General features: G+C 53.0%; 1 protein-coding gene across 2 annotated transcripts in view; it reads right to left on the bottom strand.

The window, feature by feature from the left end:
* LOC119107483 (cAMP-dependent protein kinase catalytic subunit 1) overlaps window positions 1-27,515 on the bottom strand; it is a 168,531-nt gene that overhangs the window by 136,387 nt on the left and 4,629 nt on the right. The gene's annotated exons all lie outside the window — the stretch shown is intronic.

Genomic DNA, 27,515 nt, shown 5'->3' with positions numbered 1-27,515 from the left:
GGCAGGGAGCGGGGCAGGCCCGAGCACACCGAGCAGAGAGAGGGGCAGGCCCCAGGACACCGGGCAGGGAGCGGGGCAGGCCGCGCGCCGTCACCGCCTCCGACCGGAGCCGCACGCCGCCGCTGACTGGGCCCGCCCGACCGACGGCGACGGCCGAAAATCCATAAAGGGAGCGTACCGGCGTCGGCGGCGGGCCATGGCACCGCTTCGCGAGATGCCCCCCCCCCCCCCCCCCGCCCCCGCCCATAAGGCACTCCAATACTTTGGTGAGGCAGTCCGACCCTCTGAAGGTGCCCTTTCATCCTTTGAGGACGGCCGCTCGACTCTCTGGACCTGCCGTCTAACCCTCTGAGGACTGCCGTCCGACCCTCTGAGGACTGCCGTCCAATCAATCTTCTGAGGACTACCGTCAGACTGTGAGGACTGCCGTACAATCCTCTGAGGACTGCCGTCTGACCCTCTAAGGACTGCCGCCTGGCCTTCAAGCGACTGTCGTCCAATCCTTTGAGGACTGCTGTCCGACCCTGTGAGGACTGCCGTTCAGCCATCTGAGGACTGCCGTTCGGCCCTCTGAGGACTGCCGTTCAGCCATCTGAGGACTGCCGTTCGGCCCTCTGAGGAACGCGGTCCGAGAGGCGGTCAGCCACCGCCTCTCGGGACTGCCGTCCGACCCTCTAGGGACCGCCGTCCGACTCTCTGAGGACTGCCGTCCGGCCCTCTGAGGACTGCCGTCCGGCCCTCTGAGGACTGTCGGTGGTGGTTGATCGCGGCCCTGTCCACCTGAGGGGCCGCGGCCGTCGGGATAGGCGGTGGCTGACGGCCTCAGCCGGGGAGCGGCTACTCAAGCCGCCCTTCTAAGGCAGTCGGCTTGCCCTCCCAGGGCGGTCGCTCAGAGGTACGCGTTCACCTCCGCGACGCCGTAATCCGGCCGGAGGGCGGCTGACACACGCGACGCTCGCCGGCGACGCCCGGGTCGGGCCGCTGCCGCTGCCGCTGCGCCCTGCTGCGGCTATGGACCGGCCCTCAGAATGAGCATCGCTCAGAGCCTTCGGGGCCGGCTCGATCGGTCACACGGACCGGTGGTAACAGCCTCATTTATGTTATGCCGCTGGAATCGATTAAGAGGCTATTTTCGGATAGAATTGGTTGAATACGCATGAGATACACAAACATCGGTGCCTAGGTGTCCACTCTCCGCATTGCCGCAACCCAGTCCGTTTAAGGATATAACAGCCAACTGGCTCACACCGTCTAAACATGTCCGCATTGCAAACGTTTGAGATTTTGTCTCACATGCCGTTTACATTGTCCCTGTGATGGTATTTGGACTACTGCCGTTCTATTTAAATGCTCACCATTTTGCAGACAGAAAAGGAAGTAGAAGCCATGAGCGGTCCCCATTGTTCAACCGTCAGTAGCAGGAAAGAACGAATCGAGGGGAAAAAGATGGACACCCTTTGATCACGCGAAGGACGTCGGTTATCGCCTTTGGAGAAGGCCATCCTCGTAAGCGTAAGAATATCGTGAAAATACTCTTCCACCCAGATCAATAGTGCAGGGCATTTTGCACATCATATACTTAGTGCAGACTTCGGCCGTTCATCACGAAATGTCACGATACGCGTTCAAAAATGTGGTCCAAGGGTAAATGTGCACAACGTAAGACATCATGATATCGGTTGAAAACCACGATAAACCACTTCAGCGGTGTAATTATATGCGTGACACAACACTGAACAGTAGTCACGCATATGACAAGGGTATAATGGCATGCCTCCAATACACAGTCAGTGACAGGGCGGTGAGTGTGTGCACCTTTTATCGTTGGCTAAATCTGTGCCATTGCTATGATTCACGTTTCAAGCGACTGTGTCAAATGTAAAATGCACAGACATCTTGGGTGACTATTGAGTGTCGTGAATGTGTTTCGTTTATCGACCAGGGAAGCACGGGTGTAGCCAACGGAAGAGTGGTCGCGCGGACATGTCCCCAGTTTTTCAGAGTTTTCCCCCTGCAATTTGTCCCGCAGAATGCATGTGTTTGATGTTTTCCCATTCAAAAAGTCATTTTTAGGACATTCTGTTCGCTAAATTATATCTGCGCCTCTCAAATCCTGATTTGTGTCTCAATCTCAGAAATGTGGTACATCCATGCAGAATACCAGCAATCAAGCACGTACCAAAAAGGCATACAGAGAACTAGAGCCATCGCCGACTGCTGTATAACAAGAGCCTCCGCCGCCCCGCCGCCCCCCTAACTCCTCAACCAGCACCGCTACTGCCAGGTCCTCAGCCAGCACAGCCACCGCCAGGTCCTCAGCCAGCACCGCCACCACCAGGCTCTCAACCAGGGCCGCCACCGCTGGCAGCTCCATAAAAAGATCCACTGCCGCCACCATCTCCTCAGCCAGGGCAGTTGCCATCGTCAGCTCCTCGTCCAGCAACGCCACTGCTCAGCTGCTCGACCAGAGCCGCCTCCGCCAGAGCCAACAACTCCTCAGCTGCCGACTTACCATAGGAGACAGACAGCTGTGACGATGATGTACATGACTCCGATTATGTTGTGGTCTACCATCCGCTTAGTCGCAAAGTGGAAAAGTTGGCTTAGCGACAGGAGCTGTGGATGCCTGTGGATGAGCTGTTGATATTGTCGCCCAAAAGGCATCGAAAGTGCTATCTTCTTTTGTGGCTCCAGCGGGCAAGAAATTCAAGGCAAAATGCTGAGAAAACGGTCACTTATAAAGAGTAGTGAGGAGAAAAACCAAGTTGTTGGGATCAAGCTCTTCAGTGTCATGCGACGTTCTGTGATGCTCGAGATGACCAAACGAAAAAGTCGGCGGCGCTCGACAATGGCTCGCAGTAGTATGTAACCTGCAAACAGCACAACATGATTGCAAACATGCACCCAGGCTATGTTCATGTTGTTCATCTTTGCGTGATGGCAGGCATGCCGATGCAGCAGTGTTTCAGCAGCTGTAAGAACTTCTTTTTAAAAGAGGTGGGATTTATGTGGCGAAGGTCGCGTTTGTTGGCGGCGGTGGTGCCAACCACGTGATGTTACAGAGATGTTATCACGGCTTTCGTCACGTAAGCTGAATCGACTTTTCGTTTGGACGGCCGGCGAGGCACCAAGTTACGTCATCGTCACGGCCGTGTGACCCACGTGATGACTCGACAGCGCAGAAACGGGCGGAGGCGAGTCTGGTTAAAAGGCTGCCGGCGACTCGAATCCAACAGCTGGCGGAGGCGGCTCTGTTTGGGGAGCTGGAGGCGGCCGAGACTCTGGCTGAGGAGCTGGTGGCGGCGGCTTTGGTCAAGCAGCTGATGGTGGTGGTGCTGGTTGAGGAGTTGGCAGAGTTGGGTCCAGATCGAAAGCTGGCAGCGACAGTTAGCGGCGGCAGCGCTGGTTCAGGAGCTGTCGGCAGTAGTGGGGGCCGGGGCACCACGTTTTCATTGCCCCTCTTTTTTCTTCTAGCGTTCTGTGGTAACCTGATTTACTTTGCATATAAAAAGTCGCCGGTCTTTCCCTAGTCAGTAAGAAACGTCTTGCCATTGGGAAGTTCAGCAGGACGGTACGCCTTCAGATGTCTAAACGCGTGCCCATAAGCGAAGCAAGTTGTACACGGTCGCACTATGCAGGGTGACTTCGTATCTCTCACTTGAATCTCCACAGCTTTATGTTCTTGTCTTTCACACAGCCTCTTCCTGTGAAAGGAAAGACGCGCTAGCTCAAGTTTCGGTGACATCATTGCCCACCTTAGTGATGCAACATCTTATAGATATATTTTTCGCCGATATGTTGTGTTTCCATCTTCTTGACCCTCAAATTAGGTAGGCTGCATGGTTTTATTGCGAACTGGGGTTGAGGGACCCTCATCTTGCTCCCAGTCGATGTACCTGGTTTGCGACCGCAGAAAGTGTACGTTTTTGTACTTAAATTTCACGCAAGCACGCCCTAACGTGGGTGCAATGATGGTACCTGAAACAAAAATAAAGAACGGAAGCAGCGGATATCCGGTATGATAAAGCAGGATCGGAGAGCCAAAATCTTCATTACATTATACGTGTTTTCTCTTTGAATCAATTTTCGGCATTAGCTGCCATTGTCGTTCATCATCATCAGTCGCCATAGCATGCATACGATGTTAAAATGGTAAAGCTTCGATCGTCAACCGCAGTCAATTACTTTCGGAGACTTAAAAATCTGAGGCGACATATGAAACCGGCATATCAAAATGCACCAGTTTAGACTTACGGAGAGTGACTTTTTGACGGGACATTCAAAAGTGGTCAGTCTACACCACATGGTCACAAAAAACGGAAAGTATCAAGGAATTGGTCGGGGGATTTAGGTTTTGTAACACTCCTGCGAATAGAGTTTTCAATCCAGCTTGTGTTATACTGCTACGGGCTTTCGGAAATATTACATTCATCTAGAGAGTTTGGTGGGTTTCTAACGTTTGTTAGGCCACCCTAGTTTGCTTATCAAACAACCCAGGCTAACGACGGACACGATATATTTCCAGAAACTCCATACGGTATAAAACGACCCGACAACACGCGACACACCGGTGGAGTCTCCATATTTCGAACGCGTCTTATTAACGATTTTTGTAGAAAGTGAGCCAAGTGAAAATGTTATCTTGAGCAACTATCAGCGGATGACGCATGGGAAAGGATAATACCAAAAAGGCGGCGATTGTGGCCTGGGAAGATTATGGCGTTTTTTCCACGGCGCACAAAACACTATGCATGGGTTGAGCGTGCTAGATTCCCTTCATTGTTTGCGAGGACTGTGCGCTCACCCAAAGGAAAAGAAGCGGGCACCGTTAGGAGGCTTGAAACTTTACAATACCCACAGCGCACTGGCAATAATGCAAAGAGATTCGAGCAGCATATGCTTTGACGAAAAAATGGAAAGTTAACTACGTCACACGTTGGGCAGTCTGCAAAAGAGCGTGCAAGCGCCGTCAACACAACATAAGTTCCAAAGGTCAGGCGGGCGGGGATGTAGACTTGACCCGGCACACCATCGCATGGCGACGGCAACGCCCGTGTGAATCGCAAACATTCCATAGCCATAAAACTGCTCTTGTTCGACGCTCATCAGGTATCGAGTCAGAGCCGTGTATTATCTGTGCTATATGAAGTAACGTTATGATTAACATATGCGTGAGTAAAATGGGTTAAAGTGACCCGAAACACTTTTGTTCAAGTGGAAGAAGAAGCAGAACGCGGAATAGGCCAGCACATCTGCCGTAATAGGAACCATGCGCACTCCATACGCGTTTCCCGTGTTATGAAAAGGTGTATCGGAATGACGTAGAGCACGTTCTCATTGATTTCAACGCATTTTTAGTCCTTCGTATTTCATGATGTGTCCGATACTCCGCGCATCCGTCCCGATGCAAGGTTGCCACCTGTGCTGGCGAGCTCGGACAGGGCGGGCCGGCCCAACACCGAGCACACAGCCTCAGCGGTCGCAGGCGGCCCACAGCGTGACGCAGCTCCCCTAAGGTCTGCCCGTGATACAGCTCTCCGAGACACGTAGGTCTGCCCGTGATACAGCTCCCCGAGACACGTAGGTCTGCCCGTGATACAGCTCCCCGAGACACGTAGGTCTGCCCGTGATACAGCTCCCCGAGACACGTAGGTCTGCCCGTGATACAGCTCCCCGAGACACGTAGGCGATACAGCCCCCGGAGGCAGGGTGGTGAAGCAGCTCCCAGAAGGTACGGTGTGATAGTGACCCGGAGGTTTGATAGTGATACCGCTCCCGGAAGCACGGTGGTGATACAGCTCCTCAGAGGCATGGTGTCGACACAGCTTCCGGAGGCAGGGTGGTGATACAGCTCTCCAGAGGCACGATGGTGACACAGCTCCCCGGAGGTCTGATCGTGATATAGCTCCCCGCAGACTTCATGTGCCTTCAAACCCAATTGCTGTTCAATGTCGCTCACTTTTGGGCTTTCCAACAAGGAACCTCTTCGGTCTTTAGAATGAACTTTATGCTGACAACGCTGTCAGCTGTCGATAAGATTCGTTCGGAGGCACTATTAAGCCCTGTGCATGCATATGACCATAGCAAAGCTGATTTTGCACATAACCATCGTAACACCCAAGCCGCCCGACAAAAGCTGCTGTCTCAACATAAATAAGTTGCATTGTGCAATGAAGTATGGCGTTTGTTGTGTTAATTTCTCTCATATAGGCACTGACGTCAAAATTGTTGTTCATTTGCATTAGGAGTTGCAATTATGTTCTTTTGTAAGTAATGCCTTCAATGCGTCCAGGATATATGCATTTGTGATCCAGAATAGAAAACATTTTCATTGCAATAGACAGGCTTTTGGAAGTTATGTTACATGTGTCTACACGATGCCTACAAAGCTGTAATTGTTGGCCTGGCGTGGTACGAAGGCGGCACGGAGTTTTGACCTGACTGACGCGACGGTGAGCCCCTACCGAGCCGCTGGTGCCCCCCCCCCCCCCGAGCCGCCGGTGGCCCACCAAGCCACTGGTGGCCCCTCCCGAGTCGCTGGTGCCCCCCCCCCCCTCCCCCTCCCAAGCCGCTGCCGGCCCTTCCCAAGCCGCTGGTGACCCCTCCCGAGCCGCTGGTGGCCCCTCCTGAGCCGCTGGTGGCCCCTCCCGAGCCGCTGGTGCCCCCCCCCCCCTCCCAAGCCGCTGGCGGCCCTTCCCAAGCCGCTGGTGACCCCTCCCGAGCCGCTGGTGGCCCCTCCTGAGCCGCTGGTGGCACTCAGATGCCGCCGGGGACCAGTTCCACCACAGCTGGTGGTGAAAGCTGGGGCGCGAATCCTTCTACATAATGTATTTTTGTACATATATGGTTCACATTCGCTGCGTATGCGCTGTCGAGATCTTTGCGCTGTTGGTACGGGCTTCCATAGGGCTGCGTTGTCTTTTGTATGTTTCGGAAACTGATCAAAGCTTAGACGACACCTTGTTTCTTGACCGTCGTCGCAGATTCTCAGGCTGTACGGGCAGGTCTTTCAAAATAGGAAAACGGATCAATGAACATTGTAGTGTATTGTTCAGAATAAAGAGCGGTGTCGTCTGAGCTTAGCTGGGCCTGGCTGAAGCTCGGTGTCGTAATCGACGTGGCTGACGCTCAATGTCGCACTGGACCTGGCTGAAGCCCAGTGTTGTAATGGACCTGGCTGAAGTTCAGCATCGAACGGGGCCTGGCTGAAGCTCAATGTCGTAATGGACCCGGCCGGGGTTCCGTGTCGTTATAAACCTGGCTGAAGTTCAGCATCGGACGGGGCCTGGGTGAAGTTCAATGTCGTAATGGACCAGGCCGGAGCTCCGTGTCGTTATGAACCTGGCTGAAGTTCAGTATATGACAGAGCCTGGCTGAAGGTCAATGTCTTACTGGACCTGGCTGAGAATGGGCCTGGATGAAGTTCGGTATCGAACGGAGCCTGGCTGGAGCTCAGCGTCCTGCTGGGCCTGGCTGAGGTTCAGTATAGCACTGAGCCTAGCTGAAACTTGAACGCCATGCCGCCGTACCCGGCGCCTGGTGGTGGTGAAAGTTAGCCTGGCCCATGTCCGGGGCTGTGTTGGGGGAGAAGCCCGCCACGTGCGGGCGGGCGCCATCAAGGAGAGGGAGCGGAGAGAGCAGAAGCAAGGTGCAAGGCGCTATGCATAGCGAGCATAGCAAGTGCTTGAACAGAAATTAAAACGTCCAACAGGCTCGGAGCCAAAATAGCGGCGACCAGTCTCATAAAAGTCAGGTCGACAGCCGTGATTCAGGCAGCTGGGATGAATGGGCGCTCCGCGGTCCGGGCTCCGACCAAGTCGGCCCGTTCGCGCGCTCATCCCGGAAGCCGGTGGAATCGACACGGCGTAAGAGACATGGATCAGCTGACGGCCCAGGGACATAGACGACCACCAAAAAGTAATACTACGATTACGTTAGAGCAGTTTTATAGTCTCTAGTTTTATGACCGAAGACAAGACAAAACTAAAAGTAGTTTGGCTGCCGAAGAGGGTGAAAACGTATCGTTGGATTCGTGTTTTTATTCGTTCCAGCAAAACACATCGAGACATTTCTTTTTGTAGCGGACCCACTGTCCTTCACAAGCCTGGGTTTAATTCAAGATAAGTTAATTAACGAATTATCAAACGTGTCATTTTCGAATCAGACAGAAGTGAATAGACTGGTGCTTATAAAAATTCAAAGTAATCCGTGAATCATGATTATCATTCGGCTCTTTGTAAGAAAGTGGATCTACATTGCACGAAGTCAACGAGAATGCTCAAAACAAAAATCAACGAGGAGTGACTCAAATACAAATTTTGGTTTTAAAAATGTCCACAAAAATTAGCCTCCTGTCTGAATTTTATTTTTATTAGAGAAATTTTCCTTCGTGAGAGCTTCGCTCTATTAAATCCTTACAACACAGCGCTCGTGAATTATGCTCCTGATGGTCAAGTGCTCCTGATGGCCAGTAGTTGTCAGACGACACGAAAAACCCACCTCACCTAGGTACATGAAATTCACCTGATGCCTGGCCTATGCACTAGTTCCAAACACCATTACATATTAAACCAGCTTCACATGCATTGCAGCTTGCTCCAGCTTTGCTTCCAATCCGGAGGGAGGATTTTGACAACCTGAAATTACATATCAAGTTCGGCCTCAGCTTTTAAACGTTGGATGTACAACAAGACTTGTAAATCAAGTAAAGTTAGCATTGCCACGAAACCATTGCGCGTGGGCTGAATTAAATTATAATCGATTCACACATGGCTGCATCACGATTTGAGTCAGAACTATATCGTTGAAAAGGAAAGTGCATTGAAAATGAGTCAGTTCTCAAAACACGCAATCATTTGTCAACCACATTTGAATCCAGAGGTGAGCTTGGTCCAGTCAACATCAGTCAGGTGCAGGGTCGTGGATCGATGGTGAATCGATTCCACAAATTTAGATTAAGCACATGTCTGACATTGAAATGTGCATGTTCGACACTAAACAAGCAGGATGTCCCGTGTCAGATACTCTTGACCCTTTTCTTGCTTCCCGGGCCGTGGGGGACGGGAGTGAAAAAGGAGCTGCCGCAATGCCGGAAGACAGTGCAGCGACGCTGGCGCTACCCGGGGGCGCCAATCAATGCTGCTTTCTTTTCAATACAGTTGAATCGTATAATTTTCGCTGCAAAATTCTGTCGTTGAACTGGAATTTCTCGGTCGGATGGCGATACGAGGGCCCACGCAATAAGCTCTGCGTAGCGTGGGCGTTGAGCCCAGAAATCAATCACATCATGCTGTTGGGACAACAATAAATTGGCTTGGTTTTTAATCACCTGGCGCTGCCCGACATATTGCGTGCTCCGAAGCCGTTCACATATCCATATATTGTGCGCTGCTCGTGCTTTTGGCTTATCATCAACTACACCTGACCTTCTTTGGCATTAAAATACCAACGTCAATGACGTGCCAGCTTGTTTTGTTCTTGTTCCTGTCAAATGCTTCTCCAGGTTGAACAGTATCTTACCGCATGTGTGATGCGACCGAATAACGCGTAATCCAGCGGCACCACGCGTCTGCCCCGGAACGAACGCCTGACGTCATGGAAAAGCCAACGGGCTACTGGACAGCAGAGGACCGGCCCAGCCAGAGCAGTTATGAGGCAGCGCTACCCGGCGCTGAAACCCTCCGCAGGGCTTTCTGGCAAAGAAGCCGGAGGCAGACTAATCCGATTTGCTGGCGCGGACCAATTTGGGTGGTAGGTTTGTGGTATACGCAACAAGTTCAGCCGAGTGAATGCCGTGAGCGCAAAACCACTCATCTGCCCGTTTCGAGTGAGTTTGAACAGCAGACGATCCCAGATTGCCCGATTGGAACGAGTTTCAACTACAGAATTTCGAGGTGTTAGCCCTGCGTTGCTGTGATCACTATACGTCCTGTGGTGCATTGTCGTGACTAACATTGTGTGTATCATAACCGTGAGAAGTAAATATAGTTGTCATACTGGCAAGATGCATCGTACGCCATTTAATCGTGCTGTCTTTTGGTTCTGGACGAGTTGCAAATGTTTTGAAAACCATAATATATCCGATAACGAACAATTGGAGTGATCAAGCAGCCATGCCTGACATCCTACTACATTTACTTTAAGCCACATTCGCTTTGTAATGGGTATCTAACACCCGAGCCATCTCGCAGAGGCGCAGCCTAGACTTTTCTTAAGAGGAAGGGAGCACAGAGCTCGGTGAATAAGCGCCATGCCGATCTTTAAATTGCTGTCGGGAGCCCCGTTCAGAGAAAACAAACCCAGGTCAAAGGGGGCGTCTCTTTCCCCAACCTCCCTGGCTACGTCAATTTCATTTGGCTCCTCAGATCATTATGTTAGAAAACAACCGGATCATCTAGAAGTCTGAGAAGGCGCTTTGTCCCGACCACCCTCCGCGTACCCCGATTACTGTCGGTGTACCCCGATCACTGTCGATGTACCTCGATTTTTGTCAGTGTACCCTGAGCACTGTCGGTGTACCTTGATCACCGTCGGCGTACCCTGATCACCCTCGACGTACCCCGATTACTGTCGGCATACCCCGATCACTGTCGGTGTACCTCGATTACTGTTGGTGTACCCTGAGCACTGTCGGTGTACCCTGATCACCACCGGCGTATCTTGATCGTGACCGGCGTGCCCTGATCACCATCGGCGTGCCCTTGTCACTGTCGGTGTACCCTGATCACTGCTAGTGTACCCCGATTACTGTCGGTGTACCCTGATCACCGTCGACGTACCCTGGTCACCGTCGGCGTACTCCGATCACTGTCGGTGCACCCCAATTACTGTCGATGTACCCTGATCACCGTCGGCGTACCCTGATCACTGTCGGTGTACCCCGATTACTGTCGGTGTACCCTGATCACCGTCGGCGTGCCCTAATCACCGTCGGCGCACCTCAATCACCGCCGGCTCGGACCATCGCCTTTAATGGCCGGGAGCACCAAAGTCTATAAGTTCGCTCGCCCCTCTCTACGGTGAAGTCCGCTGCTCCCTCGCCAGCGCGCCACCGTCACGTTTAGTCCTTTCCGATCGCCCCGGCGTGCGCCGTTGGCGCCCCTGACGGCGAGTGGACGAACCACAGCGGCCACAAACCTGCGCCGGCCGGCGGCCTATCGTCTGCGGCCGCAGTAATCTTATCTGCGGCCAGGTAATCCGCGGGACGCCTGAGCGCTGAGCTTACATCACCACCGGCCTGAAGGTCGCTCGGGCGCTGGTGGGGCTGCTCGTCCACCGAGCCATCATCGCCGGAAATGAAAACAAACTAGCTGCTTTCACAGACAGTCCGTTCATGTGCAAAGTGAAGCCCATCACCATTTCGTGTTTAGAAGGGCATCCTGGCAAAAACCGTGGGGTCCGTGGAACTATCTGGCGACTTTTGCGCGAAACTCACATGCGGACAACAAAGACTTGCATTGGTTCAACCTTTGCAACGGCAGCAAGGCACGAGATTTAACAAGAGACAACCTGACTTTAACAGAGCGCTGCATGGAAGCTCCAGAACGGATTGAAGAATACCGTAGATGTGCAGAGCGCTTAAGAACGTGTGACCTCGTCAGCCGCAGACCTGGCTGAAGTCAGCTGACGTGGCCGAGGACCGGCGGCGGGTGTGGGGTGTGGACCGGGCAAGCGTCAGAAGCGAGCGTGACCACACCTGTCTGCGCAAAAGCACATGAGGATATATCGGCATCCGCGGCCGTACAGAGCCACGGAGGTGAAGCAGAAGAATAATGTTGTGTTAGATGTGCAAGTGCTCTGCCATTTAAGTGACCTGCATTTGTCTGCTGACGAGTTGAAAATGGTTGTGGGTACCAAGAGATAAGGAAAGTGTCAGGAAGATGACGTTTCCTGCACTTTTCAAAGCAAATAAGGAGCAGAGGTGGATTCAGTCCGATCACAAAAACGGGCGTCATTTTGGTGCTTCACGCCATGTACGTACACATTGCTGGAAATCACAGAGGCCTGCACTGATCAGTTTAGTGACAACTACACCCCTGATGTGGTATGGCGACTTAGAACGGCAGAAGTGTGGTGAGAACAGGCGGATAAGTCGCCTTAGAGCCGTGCGAATTTGGCCACAAACTTCTGTCATGACTGCACGAGCATCTCATGCGGAGCCAGACATATTTTGATGTACTAGTTAGTACCAGCGAGGTTCACATATGACTGAATCCACTCGCTGTTAGAGGTTCACTTCGCCTTTTAACTTTCTGAGATTCTTTGAAACCACAATTTCGCTCATCCAAGTCACCAGGACGTGTCCAAGACTGAGGTTACCAAGGTGTTCACCAGGGCCACAGTGACTGACCCTGGGGCCACCATGGTTCTTTGGACCTGCATGTTGCACCTCCGGTCAGGTGTCCGAGGCCTTCAGCCCACAAATCTGATGTGAACATCACCTCACCTTCTCATCACATCCTTCCATCACCTTTTGCATCACTGGTTTACAAACAAGTGTTTGTTGGTAGGTGGGACTTGGTAAACTTTGCAGATAAGTTTGGGTGCCTTTGAAACCTCACTACCTTTTGCATTTCGTATAGCTTGATAGGCCTTTCGAAAACCCCGGTGACCGTTGTTGATAACCACCTGACCTTGTTCCGACCCATGCAACCATCGCCGAGGGCTTGCTGAGAACTGATAGGTGCATACTGAATGACTGAATACACAGGCCTCTGAACATATATATATATATATATATATATATATATATATAACATATATAGTTATGCAATTATATATATATATATATATATATATATATATATATATATATATATATAATTAAAGCACATACCCTACAAACTGAAGCAGCGGACCTTTCCTTGCTTATGATGTTCACACATGGTGTTGACGTAACTGTGGGGCCTTATAAACAATGGGTACGTCTATCTGCCCAGTGCCCATATTCACAGGTGACGGTTATAAAAATATACAGATCAGTGAGAAATGTTGTTATGAGCAAATCACTCGTTTTCCATCCTTGTTCCGCTTACAACACTTGGATGGTCTTTGGCCTCCAGCTCTTCGCAGCCTGGTGCCTTTTTAGGGCCATGCAAGTGCTCGTATGGATCATTAATTGAATGTTGCTGCTCTATGATGCGATTTCCCGACATGGCCCCCTACCCCCCCCCCCCCCCCCTCCTTAACTGTCGAATCGCCTGACCAGTGGACCGCATGCACGCGGAGCGGTGACGGTACTGTTCCAACATCATTCAGGTTTGTCCCGACCTGTTATGGAAACGACGTCATAGATTGTGTGTGTGCTGATGATGACAGGTCGTGAAACTTGCTCACTCCAGGCCGGCAGAAAGCCGAGTATTTGCAGCACGGTGTCAGTCAAGCTGGAGCGTGACGTCATACCAACAGCGAACATCAGCTGTAATGCACGCGCAAGTACATCGTATGCCAAAAAGTATGATGCCATGCGAGGGCATGCCATTATTTATCGCAAAATGAAGGTTTTCAGGATTTAATTTCAGGGCGGAGATTTTATCGAAGGTCGGATAAAACTAGCGGCGTCAGTGCTGACAGCGGGTCGCGTGTCAGGTGGCGCTGCTGGAGCTCCCGTGACGTCAGGGAGGGGCGCGCTCGATCACGACAGGATCCTGTCGGACGGGGCGCCGCCCCGGCGGCCGGGCCGCGACCACCGACTGGAGCGAATCGGGTGACGGGCGGTGAGGGTGGATTGGAACGCGCTGGGTGACGGGCGGTGAGGGCGGATTGGAACGCGCTGGGTGACGGGCGGTGAGGGGGATTGTAACGCACTGGGTGACGGGCGGTGAGGGGATTAGAACGCGCCGGGTAACGAGTGGTGAGGGTGGATTGGAGCGCACTGGATGACAGGCGGTGAGAGGGATTGAAACGCGTCGGATGACAGGTGGTGAGGGTGGATTGGAACGCCCTGGGTGACGGGCGGTGAGGGTGGATTGGGACGCGCCGGCTGATGAGCAGTGAGGGTGGATTGGCACGCGCCGGGTGGTGACCGGCGAGGGTGGATTGGAAAGCACTGGGTGACAGGCGGTGAGGGTGGATCGGGACGCGCCAATTAGTGAGCGGTGGGGTCGGATTGGAGCGCGCCGGGTGACGGGCGGTGATGGGGATTGGAACGCACTGGGTGACGGGCGGTGAGGATGGGCTGGAGCGCCCTCGATGACCGGGATTGGCTACGACCCTTAGTGACGCCTGCAGTCTATGTCCCCTGCCCCGAGCGGCGCTCCGTTACGATCGTCACACCTCTGGCCGCCTCTGGGAAGAGACAGCCCAGACCTTGGATATCAATCGGTACCTGATTCAAAACCTCTTCTGTCCAGCGCGGTGGACACGATCGGCGTCGGTTGAGTCCAGTAGATTTCAAACGGCTTGCCCAACGCAATGATCAAATGTCTATATATTGGCTTTAATTTTGGTATTCACGGTTATGCAAAGGAACCATGCAAACATTATTGTAATTAACGATGAACGGTTTAATATTACTGAAGTAATTATTACAACTGAAGGATGGCTATTTACATTCATCGAAGCAATCATTCATTAAGCAATGCATAGGAAGTGGTAGGAAAATGACGTTTTCTTACAATACTGGGTCAGTTATTCTCAAACGCTTTGTGATAAATTGGATTCCACGGAATGAAACGAGTGTCGCTAGCACGGGTGTACGCCTTATGTTAATTGGGGATGCAGCCGCATCCAGAACATGTCAAAGAAGTAATTCCAGGTCTGTGATGTTGCATGATAGAATTAATTAAAAAATGTAGTTACTCTCCCAACACTGCTTGGAAAATTTTACCTTTGGCCACTGGTGACTTGCGGGAAAAAAACGAGCGTGAAGGGAAGTCTCCAATCTTGCCTTATTGCGCTCAACAGAAGCACCAAACATTGTGATTGATGGCAGTCACTACGTCACCTTTGAGACCGGTCCTTGGAGGGAGAAACCTCACGAGACTGATGCGATGACGCTTGGTGGTTGCAGCAATCGCCAGCTACCGATTTTCGGAGGCATGCTGGCATGTACGACAGCATTCGCATGCGGTTCGAGGCATGCAGCACACAAGAGCATGGGGTCGACACTTAAACCCCGCTCTGAAAGAGACGCGCGCGCCTCCGGACCGGCCTCCGGTGGCGCTCGACCGCGCTGCCACCGATGACGCCGCGAGCTCTGATGACGCCGCGAACTGGACAGAGCCAGTGCTGAGACCGATCATTACGCCACCATGAGGCCGACGTTAGCGGTCACCTCGGTCATGTGTCGGGTTTCAGCGAGCACAGATGCATGCCGCCAGACCACTGGTGAGCGAGGCTGACGGAACCAGGCCGTGCTGGGCTTCCAGACCGCATGTGTCGGCAGCATGCAACAGCGGCACTAGAATAGCATAGGCGTCCGCCCATGCGCATGCAAGCAAGCATGAACTGGTCTGGATTTGCATTGAATGAGGCGTTGGGCGCCTTCAGTCGACCGACTGGACGCCAGGCACACATGTATTCCGACGCATTGGCGTGCGAAATTGATGCAGGGGCATGCATGCATTGGATGATTCGGACGGCACGTGTATAAAGGCGCGAATACGGTCATGGGTATCCTACAGTCTCTGTTCTTCACTTTTCAAAGCTACGAGCGGGTTAACAGCGATGAATGCAACGAACACTCGCACCCGCGCTATGGACAGGACTAGGACACGTGCAGTAATGGTACTTGCGCATGGAGTGGGAGCTGATCTCGTGTTCCAGGTACGGAGCTGGCCAGGGAGACGGCCTCGACAAGTGACGATTTGATGCAGCATATTTCCGTCGGCGACCTTTCACATTGGACGCAGAAACCTGTCTAGTGTAGCTTTCCTTACAACCAGGGGGACTCACCAGTCTCTGAACCTCAATGGCTAAGCCTCCAATGGCAGCTAAGTAGCCTGAATGGCCTGCCAGTGCGTTCATTATTCCGAGCACCAACACGGGACAACCAGCTGACTGCAGCCAAAACCGTCCGTCCTGCAGCGGTGCCACAACCGTCCTGCAGCGGTGTCACAACCGTCCTGCAGCGGTGCCACAACCGTCCTGCAGCGGTGTCACAACCGTCCTGCAGCGGTGCCACAACCGTCCTGCAGCGGTGCCACAACCGTCCTGCAGCGGTGCCACAACCGTCCTGCAGCGGTGTCACAATCGTCCTGCAACGGTGCCAAATCCCACACTTCTGAGCAGGTCAGCGGATGTAATATTACAAAATAATGGATATTCCCAGCGTCCGTGCAGCAGTGTGCACCAAGCGTTACTCGGCTTGCGCGACAGCGCTGCGAGAGACAAGTCGGGGAAAATACCTCCGGCCCAACAAATTTGAAAGAGGGGTGTTTGTCAGGATGTAGGATGGGGGTGCGCATGCAATATCAGCATCCTGATGAGCGTAGGTGGGATGTGCACCCGCGACCCACGCTCTTGTGTTGACGTTGGGTTCATGCAGTGTTCAAAATCGGGCTCATCAGGTTTTCTTAGCGGACCCAGTCCTACATGACAGTCATCTTGACCGATGGCGCTGCTGTACATGTATATTAAAAGGTAAAGCTAGCAGTAGCATACGTCACGGTCATGAGATGACCTTGGATTTCCCAAATCCGATTACAACACATGGTCGTGTGTTCCGAACTAGTGTCATTGCGCCATAGAAGTAAGGAACTCAGACCGTATGCCACTGGAGAATGACACAGTTGAACGCGGAAGGTAAAACGACCACAGCATATCACGAAGAGGCCCGAATCAAAACCTTGGAAAACCTGTAGGTATGCGCCATTACAGAAAGTTTTTCAAACTTTGGTAACCACAAAAAACTATGCATAACCCACACCCCAATCTAAATGTTGTTAAGGCAGGAAAACTACGCGTGCTTGATTTTAGCTACTATCATCAGCAACATCACTGAATACGTTCTTTCGCGAGGTATAAACCAATGTACGGAAAAGCGATGAAATAAAAAGCGCGACGAGTAGCTGTCGCTGCATTGGCGAGGAGCACAGAGGAGTGCACATTATATCTATCACCACGCCTTCATGTGAAGAGGGTACGTATACCCATCACTGCACTGCCACATGAGAGAGCGACGTGTGCCCGGAGCCACATCATAACTCGACGGAATAACTCATATCTGTCACGTAACCTAATAAGTTTTCCTATCGCCATGCCTTCCCGTGGGCAGGACGCGTGCATCCATCACTCCTCCATCACGTGACGGCCAGTGACGAAGGCTTCGCACTGCACGATCACATGATGGAACCAGGCGTTTGGGTTGACACCAAAGGGCTCTCGATTTTTTGGATTTCATTTTATGACTGCTTCAATTTTGCCGCATGATGCGCGCATATCTGGCACCATTTTCAAATAGCACTCTAATCACACGTGCCATGAACAGGGCACAGTTGTCCTGGACTTGATGCGGCAGTCATACATCGATTGGGTAAGCGGTAAGTTGATAGTTGACCTATAAGCGCTCAATAGATTGACCTGTTTCCTGCTCAAGGCTTGTCGACTTGTAGATGACAGAAGATCAGAAGAAATCTAGAGGGCATGAACTTTTGACTTGCGAAATTGTCAGACTTTCATGTCGTCTGATGATGGGAAAAGCTCAAAACTCGTGTCCTCTAGACTTCCTTTATTCTTCTCTCCTCGTCAAACCAACAAGTCTCCAGCACCACACAGGTCAGTTCATTTCAGACATGAGGGCCATCTCTCACTCGTAAGTGCAGTGCTTACAATGTGGTGCTCAATGTTTATGCAATGCTTACACTAGTGCAGTTATCCGGGAGCTTCGGGTAAGCTGCAGTTAAGGTAAGCTGCAGTTAAGGTCAGCTGCAGTTAAGGTCAGCTGCAGTTAAGGCAAGCTGCAACTTGCAGCCGCACAGACTGCCATTCTGCGATACCAGACGGGCCACCGACCTATAATTTTTCCCCTCCGCTGCGGTTCTTGCCGAATCGTAGTCACGAATTGCACGCCAATATGGCTATAATGCTAATCAGCTGGACTGCAATATCCAACCGCAAGGTGCGGGGTGCCGCATCAGACGCATGTTTCAGACGCGTTCTTAGATTGGTACTCGAGCACTTGTTCCGTAACGCGGCGGGCCGCCTGGACTGGAACCGCAAGGCACCACGCTGGTCCAGGAAACAAAGTTACCCCGAACTATAAATCGAACGCTGAAGAAGAATAGGAAAATCGCAGTGGTGAGGGAAGCCCATTTACCGCATTTTTGTGTAAAAAACAAAGATTGGAGGCTGGTTTGGACTGTGGATTGGGCTGATTTTTCCCAGCTGTCTTACTCAGGACTGCAAACCACCCCAGCAGGCTGGAACATGTCTGCCGTCTGCGCTGGCGTCTTTTCCATGCAACAACATAACTCAATGGCGACACACCAGGTTTCAACATCTGCTTCATGCTGTTCCATTGCCATTGAGATTCACCCGACTCCCTTGCTAGTGTGAAATGTGCGAATATATAATTTTCCGGTGGACTCACAAATTACGTGATGCGAGGACATGGCAAACGATAAGAAGATTAAGATAAAGACCTTCGAAATGTGTACTTGTCGCGTATAAATCACAAAACCATCCTTAAATAGAAGACAGCGTTATGATAACTCGATCAGAAAGAAATCCAAACACGGCTCTCGGTCGATGGTTCACAGAAACAACAAACGAAATATTTCAGCAGCGATTGCCGACAAAGTCCATGATGTAGGTTGACTTGATTGCAACTGCCAAAGCCCTGGAGATCCTACATGTTAACATTAACTCCAGGGCTCATCTGCCAGTCACTTAGGGTGGTGGTTCGCTCCTTTGAGAGACATTCCGGCTGTTGTCGCCCGGCAGCGTGACGAACGGGCAGCAATACGCAGCTGCGACCACCGCGCTCGGAGGCTGGCCTTCGCGCGTCCTGTGCAAACAATGTGTGGGACGCGGACCACAGGACACGCGACGAGCGATAACACCGGTCCTCGCCGTTCCCACGCATGCCTGCGCACGCACACACACACACACAAACACCAACCGTACAACGCACCCCACGTACACCCAGCACAGTCGCTTCGCAGAAATAGTCGTGATTGGGGAAGACCCGACGTTCTTCAGATATGGGCATTGTTCGCAGGCGTTTGATTCTTGGTCAGTGCCTCTGAATGCTGCGTCAGCGTTGCTACATTTTAAAGTGTCTTTCGATTTTCCTCTGTAATGAGGCGAAACAGACTGAGGGGGTATGGGGCATCCTGAAGAACTATAGCAATTCCATGTACATTTCCAGAAACACCCATTCAGCCACGCCCAGCACCCACACACATTGACTGGGATCATGTGAATTTTGTACGTAATTATACAGACACAATTCACATCGTTCTCTGAAATGAAGTGCGATATGGACGATTCTTCAAGAATCGAAAGTGCATAGCTGCACCATGACAAACGTTTTCCTTGTCTGCCTGAGGAGGCCCTTGCAATGTGCTGCGGCCTCGAAACACCCAGTCCGTGTTGCGCTGCAATGTCCGCTCGACATTCCACCCCAGTGGTCACCACCTCTGCGAAACGTCGCACAGTTCCGAGTGGAGGTCTTTTGATTGGTGATCCCATTTTTGAAACTAAAAGTCCAGATTGGGCAAGGACGGCCGATGGCATCCCAAAAAACATATGCCACTTCGCTAGGAGTCTCCCCGAATGTCAGATTTCCTGTATTGATTTTCATCGATAAAAACTAAGCAGGCTGCCCGGTAGCGTGAGCAAACTATCTGGAACAAATGGATCGAGGTCGACGTTGGCGGGAGCGACGATCCGCTGCTGCCGGATCGATGTCATCCGCCGCCCCGCCGGCTGCGGCTCTGGCGGCGACTCCTGCCGACCAGCGGCGGCTGTCCCGCTGGTGTGGGACGTGACCCGCCGGCTGCAGCTCCGGGGGCGACTCCCGCGGACCAGCGGCGGCTGTCCCGCTGATGTGGGACGTGACCCGTCGGCTGCAGCTCCGGCGGCGACTCCTGCCGACCAGCGGCGGCTGTCCCGCTGGTGTGGGACGTGACCCGTCGGCTGCAGCTCCGGCGGCGACTCCCACCGACCAGCGGCGGCTGTCCCGCTGGTGTGGGACGTGGCCCGCCGGCTGCAGCTCCGGGGGCGACTCCCACCGACCAGCGGCGGCTGTCCCGCTGGTGTGGGACGTGACCCGTCGGCTGCAGCTCCGGCGGCGACTCCTGCCGACCAGCGGCGGCTGTCCCGCTGGTGTGGGACGTGACCCGTGGACGTTGACACCGTCTGGCTTGAGCTCCGGCGCGACGCTGCCGACAGCGGGCGGTGTCACGCTGATGTGGGACGTGACCCGTCGGCTGCAGCTCTGGCGGCGACTCCTGCCGACCAGCAGCAGCTGTCCCGCTGGTGTGGCATGCAGCCTGCTAGCCGGCAGCCCGCAGAAGGATGCGCCCCTGGCCCAGCCGGCCAGGCGACGTGCCGCTACCGGGGCTATCGACGATATGACTCCAAGGTCGTCACGCTTAACCCGGCTCGTATGACAACAAGACAGCGTATGTCCGGTCACAATGGGTGACCAGGCTGACGGTGAGCGTGGAAGCAGGACCAGCGGCGAATCCGCGGCTTCGCCGCCATTACAAACACATGAGACGGCCCGCGTGTGGGCAACCGCCAGAGCAAGGGTCGATAAATCGTTCTCGAATCTCCTATCGTGATTCTGCAGGATCAGAGCTCAACGGCCGACGAATGGCAGCCGACTTGGTGCGCAGACCGACGGGCGAGGACTTGAAGACGAGGCTGTGCCCGTGAGGATGCTCCCGCAGGTGCTGTATGCCTGCTCGCGACCGTTTGGCATTCATTTGGAATATTCACGATTTGTAGCAATCGACCGTGCGGCGATTGTGGCGCAGCGTCGATTGGGACCAGCATTTGTTCGGTACAATGCCGTTGATGGTGAGCAAAATATCCGTGTTCGATAGGTAATAATGTGTCGTGTACGCTCGCGAAATGCAAAGGTTATCACTAACACGACTGACGAAGGCATCGTTTGGTGATTTGCATTCTCAAGTGAGATGCGTATTTTGCCAGTTGTTATACAGATGCACGTCATTCTTATATGCACTCACGATTATTTCACCCTGGCGTTGGCCATTCCAACTCAACAGGGCAGTGGTGCTGAAACGGTAGTGGTGCTGTTCTCCTCCTATGGAGCACGTTTCCTCGAATGCGGCAGTCAAAAATTGTGTTCTGGAGATCTTATTTGACAGTCAGAGTGGGACACAAAAAAAAAAATCAGACACATGTGATGGACACATTCCTCGCCCAAACTTGTACATGAAATGTTTCGATCCGTAACAAATGAAACGCCGCCATTCTCCTCACGGAACAAAAATTGTTCGTTTTGTATATCATCGGATAGAAAAGAAGCGATTCAGGCCTACAGCAACCACCAGCTTTTCCGATGCCTGTCTCAACACTCTCCATTATATCTAGTCTAGAATAAGTCTTCTGAACAATTTATTTCGATATTCGGTAGAGCAGAATCATTGCAATTGTTTCAACAACAAAGCCAATCTTTGTCTGCTTTTCAGTAGCCATGCGTTCCGAGTGTTTCAAAGGCAAACCAAGCAACACTGAAACCATCGCGCTCCGTAGAAAACTGCGCGTATCGTTTTACCCCTTGGTTTTCACCCATTCGTACACCTGCATATCTAGACACTGTGCATGATCGTCAGCTCATATCAGTGTTGCTACGGTTGCTTGCAACGTGTCATAGATGTCGCACGCATTTACATACCATAAAATGGACTGCTTGCATGGCACCGAACGCAACATAACTTGTCATGCTCCAATGGCAAGTTATGTTGACAAGCTATGATGCCTACCCGCCCCCAGCCTAACCAAACATTACTCCAAAACGGTACTCCATGTCGAATACACCTTATATTTTGAAATGCTTCGGTGTATGTGTCAACTCAAGTTTAAGTATTTCCCTCCGAAGATGCATGGCTTAATTCATGCTGACACTCGTATAACAATGCATCTTAAATACTTGAAAAAGACGGTAAAAATGAATAGCCTGCCCGAGTCAGTGTCTACCCAGGGTTGGTTTGACGTCGACCGTGCCAGAGTGAGCAGCCGGTCCATCTACCCTATCGCAGAAGGGCAGCACCAATACAATGGCGCACACAACAGCACTGCAGACGTGATTATCTGGCGCAAGAATTCGTCTGCAGTAGAATCGTCAGCATCCAGCCTGCCAGTATGTATGTTGGTGTCGCCAGTATCCAGTACGCCATTATTCAGCCTGCGTTTGCCCATCGTCACATTGCTTGGTGTGCCGCCTCCGTTGTTCAACGCTCGACCTACCCGCTGCCAGCAGCGCCCCAGCAGAGTAGCGGACCGTAATGTTGTGCCTCGAAGGGACACGTAACCTACTGATTGGGCAGGCGGTCAAACAACGATTCAGTCGAACAGGGCGGCCTGTTTTGTGTAAGGGACCCTCAATGATCTAATCCCGGCGTAATTTAAGGTTGGTGTGTAACTTTTGCAGATGGCATACCACCGCTCGCACCCGGCTTCGTTGAGAAGACGCCCGGCGGTGGTGTATTTTCGAGATCGTTCTGCCTGTGATTTTGATTTATTTGGTTTGATACCTGTGATTTGATCCAACAAATGATTCGTGGCAGACGAATTAGTTGGAGCGTGTGCCACTATAAAAAAAATAGGTACAAGTATGAATACCCATGACCCAAGTGACCAGCCCGGATCAATCCAAATATCAAGATTAAACCAAATAAAACAAGTACATCTAAAATCGTTCATTCACGGTGTGCTTTTCTTCATTACCAGGGCATCCTTGGTCATCCCAACTAGTTTATAAATTTACAAATGGCAATCATCCTGGCATGCTGTAAAGATAACTTTTAAAAAGAATGCTTCCAGATCTGAGCTGCATCACGAAAGCCCTTTCACAATTTGTCAGTCAAAGATCTAGCACAGGGATCTCATCCTCGTGCACTTTTGGAGTGCGCATCTAAAACAATGGCATCTTGCTCTCTATAAGAAAATCTTACAAGACCAAATGCAGGCCAAATGAAGGTCAAGACCAAACCAGTCGAAACGATCCGAGGAGACCGAAGCGAACCATAAGGCCACGACATTTTCCGCCGCCGATCCCATGGCTTCCGCATTGCTGGTTTGCGACTTACAGGATGACTGAAACCCGGAGGCGTGAGAACGTTCTTTCGCAATTCAAAAAGCCACCACGACTCTAAGACATCCATGCTGCTCTGGGAACCAACGAAACGAGCCGAGGCTTAAAGAGATTGCATCCACCAAAACTTGTTTTTGCTGCATGCAGTGTGTCGCGATGTACCTTACCGATTTTTATGACGTCGCAATTTTGCGATCCACTGGCCCTTAGCACCACATTATGGTTGCTATGGGAAGCCACCGCAACTGCCGCTGCTGCAGTGAGGCAGTGACTTTGCCCGCAGCGTCGTGGGCACACGAGCCAAAAAGAAACCCGCAAAAGTGGTATATATTTCCTTTACTCTGCGTTCGTTGGAAGTAAAATCTGGTTTGGGTGATTGCTCTCGTTACACAAAAAACAATATTTGAACAGATGGCTTCTTTTGAAGCTGGGCGCCCACTAGGCCCGCCCAGAACACTTCTCGTCCGCAGCCGTTCGTTCCCGAAGGCCGTCGACTACTGTGGCTGGCCAACCAACGAGATGGTGGCCACGAGCGTCACCATATATGGTGGCATCCATGCTCACCACACGTTCTTTATCGACACAGTGGTCGGTGACGACTGTCGACGGCCGTTCAGAAACGTGGCAACGGATGAGTAGAAAAGCTCAGGGGCGCCGGAAAGGCCACGAGTCACGACACGGCTCACATTGCTGGGGTCGAGCCAGTAAGTGCACTCTAGACAGCTAAATGTCAGAAACAGTAGATGTGCGGACGTGTGGAGGCACATGAGGTGCTTCATGTGCAGCGAACCATTGCTCCGAGATCAATGGGTAGTTTCTGTGCTCCTGTCACCTCTCCCCTCTCCCCTAGTTTCTGTGTTTCTCTTCCCTTTCTAAATACGTGCTCGTCACCATCGCATTGGTCGTTTCAAGCCCAGCGTTTGCGGAGGTACGTTGGCGCATGCTAGTTATTTGGGCTCGGAGGCACATCGACGCCATCGTTCATTTCGCCCCGTTTATGTTATTGTATGGTTAACTAGGTTCGAACCGAACCTGCTCGTGAAACTCGGGTACGGCAGAACCGGCGACCGGCCGGACAGCGACACGCGGAAGGCCGGAGCACCCCAGCCCCGAGTTCGCGCATGTAACTCGCAGCGGTCGGTGACTCCGGTCGCTCCAAAATGTCCGTGTCGTCGGTCCGTGACTGGCTTAACGAAGGAAATAAATTTTAGATCAACGGCCGCGTACGGCGAGCCGTTGGATGCGTGCCCGATGTCAAGGTCACAGTTTTTGCTCGATGGAGAAATAAAATTCGGCCAATTCGGCACAGCGAGTGACACGCCCAAAGGTGGATCCGTTGAACCACTCGTTACAATGGTTTATTTTGAGCTAGTTTTTTGCCGACAGTCATTAGCTACACTAATCGCTACAGCCTTTCATGCCGTTCGAAAACGTGACGCGCGAAGAAGGCAAGATTTGGTAAATGCTGGCGCAGATTACAGCAGTTGACTGGGAGGCCGCTCGGAGATAATGCCGGTGGCGGTGGTTTGGAGGTGGTGCTGGACGGTGCTCAGGGACAACGTTAGTAAGTGGCTCAGAGGCGGCGCCATACGGTGGCTCAGAGGTGATGTCAGGCTCCGGGAAGTGCCATATGGGGGCTCGAAGCCCAGATATGTTGCGGATCAGTGGCCCAGACCTCAGGATGTGGTGCGGCGCAGGGGCTCAGAGCTCAGGATGTGGTGCGGTGCAGTGGCTCAGAGCTCAGGACGTGGTACGGTGCAGTGGCTCAGAGCTCAGGGTGTGGTGCGGTGCAGTGACTCAGAGCTCAGGACGTGGTACGGTGCAGTGGCTCAGAGCTCAGGGTGTGGTGCGGTGCAGGGGCTCAGAGCTCAGGGTGTGGTGCGGTGCAGGGGCTCAGAGCTCAGGGTGTGGTGCGGTGCAGTGACTCAGAGCTCAGGATGTGCTGCGTTGCAGCGGCTCAGAGGTGGTTGCCACTTACGGTTACACCACTTCTGAAGTACCCGGACGATACTTCTGAAGTGATGGCTCAGTGATCCGATTTCGCGCCTGCGGCAGCTCACAGACGTGCTGTCGGATGACGTGGGAGCAGTGGTGCCGCTGGCGGTCCGGACATGGCGCAGGCAGCGATCCGGAGATGGTGCCGGACGCTTGCTCTGGGATGATCCGGACTGTCATTCACAAATGGCGCTGGGCGATATCTCAGAGGAGACCCCGTTGATATCTCAGAGGTGGTCCCGGGTAATGCTTCAGACGTTGTCCCGCTTGATCTCTCGGGCGGAACCGGTAGAAGAGCTTAGAGGTGGTGTCAGGTGTCATCTCGGAGGTGGTGTCAGGCATCAGCTTAGAAAAGGTGTCGGGCATCTGCTCAGAGGTGGTGCCAAATGTCAGCTCAGAATTGGCGTCGTGCGGCGGTCTGGAGCTGAGATGTGGCGTTGCCGGTCGCTCAGCGGTGGTGCCGGGCCGCGGTTTACATCGGTGCCGGGCGGCGACTCGGACGCGTTGCCGGGGGGCTATGATAACGTCCCCACGCCGCAGGAGGATCACCGGCGCGTGATGCGGTGCCGGCGCCGCCAGCGTGGTGCCGGCCGGCGGCGACGGCGCCGCGCGGCTCGCGCCCCCTCCCGCTGCTATCATATCAGCCGCCATTGAGGACGGGTCAGCCGGCGTGATAGGCCGGTCGGACAGGCCGATTAGCAGGTGCCCGCCGTGCACGGCCGCTCCGTGTCAGCGACACGGGCTGGCGACGGCGGCGCCACGGTGTCACGTGGAAGGTCAACGGCCGGCCTTGGCCGCCCACGCAGGTCTGACAGCAGAAGTGGTGTTTTGCTGGAAGCTTGACGCACGCGGATGACAATTTCGCTGCAGATGGACTCGTGGTTCCATGTGGGCACTCGGGACGGAGCATAGTGCCGGGGCATGGCTGTCTGAGGTCACGAGGTCACAGCCGCGCTGCCGGTGACACCAGTCCGGTGACGGTCGGGGCGTGAATCCCCGTCACTAAGCCGAAGCCCGGCGGCGACGGCGCTCCAGGCCGCCGCCGAACCGGGTCGTGTCGCATGGCTCGCAGACTGCCGCAGATGCTCCACTCGGCCGATCAGGCAGCCAGCACGTGAGAGACGAGGCAGCCGTATGTCACGCCCGCTGATCGTATCACGTCGGGAACCAGCTCCGCCCGCTCCCGGCCCCGCCGGGCGAGCTGGGAACGGGTGCCGCCGATGCTGACGTCACCCAGCCCTCTGCCTGCTAGCGTCATCAGAGCGGCGGCGACGGCAACGGCGTCACCCGCGACCGCGGCCAGGCAGGCGCTCGGTGTGAACAGTCTGCCAGTGTCTGAGCCATGGAAGCCATACGATTGTTCCTCTTGGGCCATCGTTTTGCTTAGAGAATTCCCTTGAAAATCAGGGGAACGCTGTTGGCTTTCTGCGCATCAGTGTTGCAGATAGCATGCGAGCAACCTGGGGTGAATGCGTCACGAGTCGACTGCAATGCTCCCGAAGTTTCATCACGTTGCAAACCCAAGCTGGTTCTGTGTTGTGAAATGGTGTATCTGCTACTATGACGACTGTTTCATAGGTTCACTTACGGACCTGTTACACTACATTATGCATTTACTTAATGTTTGCACTAAGTAACGACCATGGCCTTTGCTTGCCGAAGGATATTACTTATTCACGCGCCATCAGGCCAAATGCGATGCACCGGATGTAGATGTGCCCACCGCGTCTCTCCAGGAATGATCAATACACACCTATCCTGAGCTGACGGAGTCGTGCCCACTTTTGCGCAGCTTCAGTCACGCTGATGAGTCCTAGACAGAAACTTCCAATTGTTTTCACTCCTATGGCTACAGATAATGGCTGTTTGTACAGCTCCCGGGGTATCAGCAGCGGTGGAGATTTGAGGACACCGTGTTTTATCGGGCTGGCTTTCGGGGACGAAAAATGCGGCCGGTAATGGTGGCTGCTTGGGCAAATGTAACAGATAAGCTATCAAGCAGGCGTGATGCGCTGATACAAAGCCTGCTGCTCAGCTGCCAGCAAAATGTTACAATTGTGTGGATGACGGTTCGACCACCTCGCTTATGGACAGGTCAAGAGCGGGGTTTAACAGCCCCCGCCTGCGTTTCAATGTTGTGGGATGTGGAGAAGGAGACATAACGATGGTGGGAAGGATATGGAAACAGGGGAGGTATATGGAAATGAAGCGGGATAAGAAGACGGGGATCGATGTGAAGATGGAGAATGAGGGGGACACGTGGGCAGAGAGAGGAAGAAAGAAAGAGAGA

This window comes from Pollicipes pollicipes, unplaced genomic scaffold (assembly GCF_011947565.3).
Source record: "Pollicipes pollicipes isolate AB1234 unplaced genomic scaffold, Ppol_2.1 Scaffold_6686;HRSCAF=7923_pilon_pilon_pilon, whole genome shotgun sequence".
Lineage (NCBI taxonomy): Eukaryota > Metazoa > Arthropoda > Thecostraca > Pollicipedomorpha > Pollicipedidae > Pollicipes > Pollicipes pollicipes.
The sequence above is the reverse complement of the archived record's forward strand: the minus strand, read 5'-3'. Positions and strand labels throughout refer to the sequence as shown.